Below are 6597 nucleotides of genomic sequence, written 5' to 3' on the forward strand. Positions count from 1 at the left end.
AGGACATCACCTGGTTTTGATAATATATCTTCAAATACATTATTACAGATAGCAGACCACATTATTAGTCCGATTACTTATTTAATTAATTTAAGTTTCTAAAAAGGAGTATTTCCACAAATATATAAAAAATTAGTAATTATCCCAATTTACAAAACTGGTGATGTGAGAGAGCTACAAAATTATCGGCCAATCTCGTTGGTATCTGCAATAGCAAAAGTCATAGAAAAATGTGCGAAACTTCAGTTGCACAGGTTTATTACACACAAAAATGCTTTAAGTGTCAATCAATACGGTTTTAGAGATAATGTGGGATGTCAAGATGCAATTGTGTCTTTATCTAATTTAATTTATAAGTCCTTAGATAGAGGTAAAAAATGTTTATGTATATATTTGGATATAGCTAAAGCATTCGACTCTATATATCTCATGATTTACCCTTACGTAAACTAAAAATAATAATTGTAAATAATAATTTCTTTCACAGGGTGTTACCACTGGGTATCTTCCCTAATCTTATTATTCACATCACTCTTACTTCACCTATCAAACCTACTTATTATACTAAGAAATGTATAGATTGTAGATTACTTCAAATAAATAAAAAAAAAAAAAAAAATAATAATTTCTGGTATTGGTTCAAATCTTATCTTCTTAACAGACCGACCACAAACAACTGAAATTAATGGTATTATAAGTGATTCCTGTACTGCTAAATTTGGCATCCCCCAAGGTACCTACAGTGCTAGGACCTATTTTATTCTCAATATATGTGAATGACTTATTAAATTTAGATATAGGAGGTAAAATATAAGCTTTTGTGGATGATACTGCATTGTTTTTTGAAGCTGATACTTGGACTGAGGTGGAAAATGGTGCTAATAAAGGTCTAACAGTGGTTAGTAAATGGTATACTAATAATAGTTTAATGCTAAATAAAAAAAAATCAGTTTTTATCCCATTCGCGCTATCTAGTCAGAATTTACCAGATAAAATTATAATTCAATTTCATAATAATGTATGTAAAAACATAAATATAATTAATGAATGTAATAATAATTGTTATCGTATATCTAGAGTAAGTTCGTACAAATATTTAGGTGTAATATTTGATGAAAAATTAAAATGGAAACCTCATATTGATATGCTAATATTACGCTTAAGGAAATACTTTTATATATTTAAAAAACTACGTAGTATATTAGACATTCCGTGTCTAAAAATGGTTTATTTTGCATTAGTTCAGTCTGTCTTAATGTATGGCATAATAGTATGGGGCTCCGCCTATAAAAATGTACTTGAACCACTTAATGTAACACATAGAACTCAAAGTAATAACAAAAAATATTTATAGTTCCGAAATTAACACAAATACTGTATTCCAAAAATTAAAAATATTATCATTGGAATAGTTATACAATACAAATTCAATTTTTAAAATATATATGAATAAAACAGTTTATAAATCCCTGAATATGTATAAAACAAGAGGAATGATTAATGAAAATTTAAATTTAATCAAACATAACACATCTTTGATGAGTAATTATTATATAAACAGAGGGATAAACCTATTTAATCGACTACCAACAAATATCAAATTGATTGATAATGATGTTAAATTTAAAAAAATATTAAAAAATATGTATATGCAGTCCTTTGAAAATCTTGTTTAATATCCGTCTTTGTTATAATACCAATTGTATTGTTATATTTTTAGGACTCGTTTCGGTTATTTTGTATTCACTTTTATAAATATTATGTATTGTAAAATTGTGTATACATTTTGTAATTATATTAAGACTCCCTACTCTTACTACAAGCTATTGCTTATAGAGAGTAGGTATCAACTTAAAATGTTAATTTAAAATTTAAATGTAATCATTACTATGAAAGAAGTTGAATAAATTATTATTATTATTATTATTATTATTATTATTAAGTACCTATTAACATTATATACATATGTCATATGCATAGGTAGGTACCTATACCAGTATTATTATTTATTTAAATAAACAGAATGTTTTAAATTATTGGTAAATTTAACAGCATTTTTGCGGAATATTTCTGAATGTGAGGTGAAGTTTAATGTTGTTAATAAAGCATTATATAACGAGTTCACGTTTTTGATTGGCTCAAACGATTTTTTAGTGAAAGAGTGACATGACGAAGATGATAATCGATCAGGTTGATGTATTTTTTTTATATCAGGGGAATAATAATTATTATAGTTGAAACATTGAAAGGATTTCTAGAGGACAGACAGATCTGAAAAAAATGTCTGTACTTCAAACCCCTCCCTTCCTATTCATTAAACTTAGCTTGTTGTAACTTTTACCTTTTAGTTACTTAAAATTAAAAGTTCGTTGAGAGAAATCCAATGTCAATCGGTTGTCGACGTATATATTATATAGATAAAAACAATTTTTAAAAAGGCTTTGGATCATCGGCAGCGCTGTTTTCAAGAATGGAAGTGTTGTATGCGACAATAAGTAGATGCTGAGGGAAACTGCCTACTTTGAATATAGATAATAGAAGAATCTGTTTTGAGTGATAATCTAAGTAGGTAGTGTAAGTAGGTTCTATCCAAGTTTTAAAATGTACAGGGAGATTTAAAATCGTTTATCCACGACTTTTGCCATTGAACGGTCAGTTTTGTGGGGTCTTTCTATCCAAGTTTTTATCGGTTACAGGGAGATTTAAAATCGTTCATCGACAACTTTTCCGCTTGCGGTGTCAGTGACGACCCCGGGAAAATTTTTACTAAAAAAAAAGAAGATAAAATTTATTTATTAAATATTTTTTTATTTTTAAAAGTGATACATATTATACATACTAAATTTTTATTTTAAAATATCTGATGATGTTATCCATGAATTTTGACAGGAATCAAAACCTAACCATTTAACAAACATTTTATCCTCAACTTTTTTTATAATACGTTCAACGAGAAATGTGTCTGGAAAATCAGTTAATTTAATTTCCTGTTCATAAAAATCCACCTAAAATGATATTGCCTGATCCATCTTTTAGCTGATAAGTTACTGGATTCGTCTGTAGAATTTTTAAAACGGTAAATATTTCAGCTGTCCAATTTGGTGTATATCCTTTACTAAATATATGTTTATATTTTGATATTCTTACTTTGTCATTAATTTTAAATTTTGGTTTGTTTAATGTTTGGTTATTTATATATGTATTAAATTTAACTTTGTTAGCATCCATTCGAGCTTCATTAGGCGTACATTTAATTGATCTATGTTTTGTATTATTATAGTTTTGTATAATCTTTGATATTGTATTATTCCAATTCCATGTACCCGTTGAAGTAAAATGCCTATATATATTATTTTTAAGAGTTTGTATAACGCGTTCAACAATTGAGCACTTGATAACGCTGTATGAACTATAATGTTTAATTTTATATTTTTTCATTAAATCTTGAAATTGAATATTATAAAATTCTGTACCATTATCTGTCTGCAACAATTTTGGCTTAGCTTTTTTCAGTATGACATGGCTTTTGTACAATCTTCACTTGATTTATTTTTTAGTTTTTCAACCCACACATACTTACTATATGTATCTATAACAATTAGTATATATCTAAATCCATGATTTTTTTTAGAATGAGATTGTATATCCATTAAATCAGCTTGCCAAAGATCATCTTTAAATCGAGTTATTACACTACGACTACGAAATAATTTTCTCGCTGGTCGATGTAGCTCATTAGCTATATTTACTTATGTAGTCATTAAACAATAATATTTGACTTTAAAATATGCAATGATCATTAAATTGTAACCACTTTCATCGATAAAGTCTCGTTATTTTTGTGTTATTTTCATTTACGTTTTTCTAACGTTTTAGTAGGTTAAAATAAATGCAATACAATATAATAATAAGACATTTAATAAAAACAATTTAAGTTATTTACGAAGAATAATAAATTGTTAAAATTAATTCGTGCAACACATTTTAACTGTATTTTTTTTTAATAAACCAATACCTTTAGTAGTTTAGACTTTAGAATATTGTATATTGTTAAAACTAAAATAATTTAATATTAGGTATGTTATCATACGAATAATTTAATAATTATAACATATTTTATAAGTTATACCTAACGTGAAGCATCATATATTAATAACTCAATATTCACTGACTCCGTGTCAAATATAATTACTAATAATTACTGTTTGTAATTAATTTGGTAAACAAATATTTTACTACCCACCTATACATGTATAATCAACCTAAAATCTAAATTATAACTTACTTATAATATAGGTATGTTGTTATACTTCGTGACTGTGCGAATTTAGATAATAATGTTAATATCGATTAAAATATAAATTTAACCTATTCAGTGAACGCACCCGCACACATAAATGTTATATGACGTCAGTATAATTATATAAAATATTCAATCAAAATTGTGCAGATTATTTTCGTTGAACTTTGACGTAATATCGTTAATGGACAAAGTACATATTTATATTATATTATGTATCGTGACATGGCGGAAGCGAAATTAGAGAACAAAAACCTTGTTGCACCTAACAATAATATTTTGTTGCATACGTTTTATTATAATTCTCTGTTTTTACACTGGGATTCGACGATAACAAACTGTAATCTAATTTTTCTACTACAAGGGTCCTTGTACTAAAATGGACCAAATCTTCGGGAAAAAATACCCAACAATAGATTTTTAAAAATAAAAAAAAAAAGCTGAAATCACCGAATTAAAATAAATCTCATAAGTACCTGCACTAACTATTTACAGGGCAATTCTATCAAACGTAAAATCTAATTTTCTTGAAAAGTTTTAACGTTTTTAGTACTTATGTTTTTAATACTTGATTGAATTCATTAGTGAATTAAATACCTACAACCAACTACTTGTTCGAAATTTGAATTTAATATATTTAAAGTCTAGGAAAAATATCCTGACAAGGAGTATAAAATTAAAAATATGTGGGGTCATTCATGAATGTAATTGACTCAAAATTTCATAATAATGACGATAAAGACAAATAAAAAATATGATTTTATTCAAAAAGGTTAATAAAATAATATTAAATAATTTTCAAAAATATTTTCAAACATAAATTAAGTTTTTTATTTGATATATAATATAATATAATATTCTATGTAGTAACTATCATAAGTGAAAATTCCAGGGGTAAATTAATGATTTATACAAATATACATATAATATATTAACAAATAAACGTAATAAAGTCTAAAATGTGGTGTATCATGTATACGATAAAAGGCACACGAGAGGTTCTTAAGTTTACCTGTTTACACACACAAATTGACAAAAATTAATATATTTAAAATTTTGTATGAAAAATAAGTTTCAAATACCTACCCATATTAATATTTGTTATTACATTTTAATGGAAACAATTATCGATATACATAAAGGAATTTGTCCTCCTGAGGGATCAGCTTTAATATATTGGTTTTAAGATATGATGTGTGGAATGTATGAAGTGATGGCTCGTTACTGCTTTTCAGTAAAAAATTTTTTTTTCTGGTGCCCCATTTCAAGATTGTAGTAGAATTTGTGTCTATATATGCTAGCTATAATCACGTATGGGTGTTATCGAAGACACATATATCTTAGGTAGGTTTATGGTATATATAGGAATTAATTAATATACATTTAAAAAAAATGATAAACATTACCTACACAGAATTATATGAATAAATAAATAAATAAAATAAAATATAGTCTACGTAGTATGTATAAATTGCACTAAAAATAAAAATCGACAACTTAAAAAAAACACAAAATAAAAATTCGTATATTATGTCCATTCCACAATACATGAAACAGATTTGTACCAAAACGAGCGTCGAGCTGTCGCTAAAAAAATATAATAAGATATGAAATCTCAGTGCTATACTCTCCAGTTATCATAAGATTGATTTTTCTTGAGTCCTTCCTCCTTGAATTCTTACCCGTGGGCGCCCTCGCCAGCAGCTTTAAGACATATCGTTAGCGTGCGGTACACGAATAATCCACGTGACGTACAATTTAATAATTACTTTACGATAGTTACCTAACCATAGTAAGGAGTTTTGTTGGAAACGTGCTCGATTCATATATATATATATATAATATTTTTTTTATACACCCCTATTATATTAAATACGTTTACTGGGCTAACTAAAATATTGCTGTAACAAATTAGTAAAGCGTTAATAAAGCGTACCTACCTACCCACTGAGATTCTGTCATGAATTTGGTTATGATGTTTTTCTATTGGTTATACGGGGTGATCCATTTAACGTAAGATACTCATTGTTTCAGAAGACACTAACGTTTTTAATAATTTGTCTTAAGTAGGTATTTTGTTTAATTTTAAGTAGTCACAAAACAATATTTTTGGAAAACAGTATCGTATTATATTTTTACTTTTTTTATCGGTAACTATATAATTTTCAAGTATTTTTATTGGATTGAATGACAAAATACATTTTAAATTTCATATTACGGCGCAACATATTATTCAGAGTATTTCGATCTATAAAATTCAAATTTCGGACAGTTCGTTTATTTGTTATAACTTTAAA

The sequence above is a fragment of the Acyrthosiphon pisum genome, chromosome A1, assembly GCF_005508785.2.
Source record: "Acyrthosiphon pisum isolate AL4f chromosome A1, pea_aphid_22Mar2018_4r6ur, whole genome shotgun sequence".
NCBI lineage: Eukaryota > Metazoa > Arthropoda > Insecta > Hemiptera > Aphididae > Acyrthosiphon > Acyrthosiphon pisum.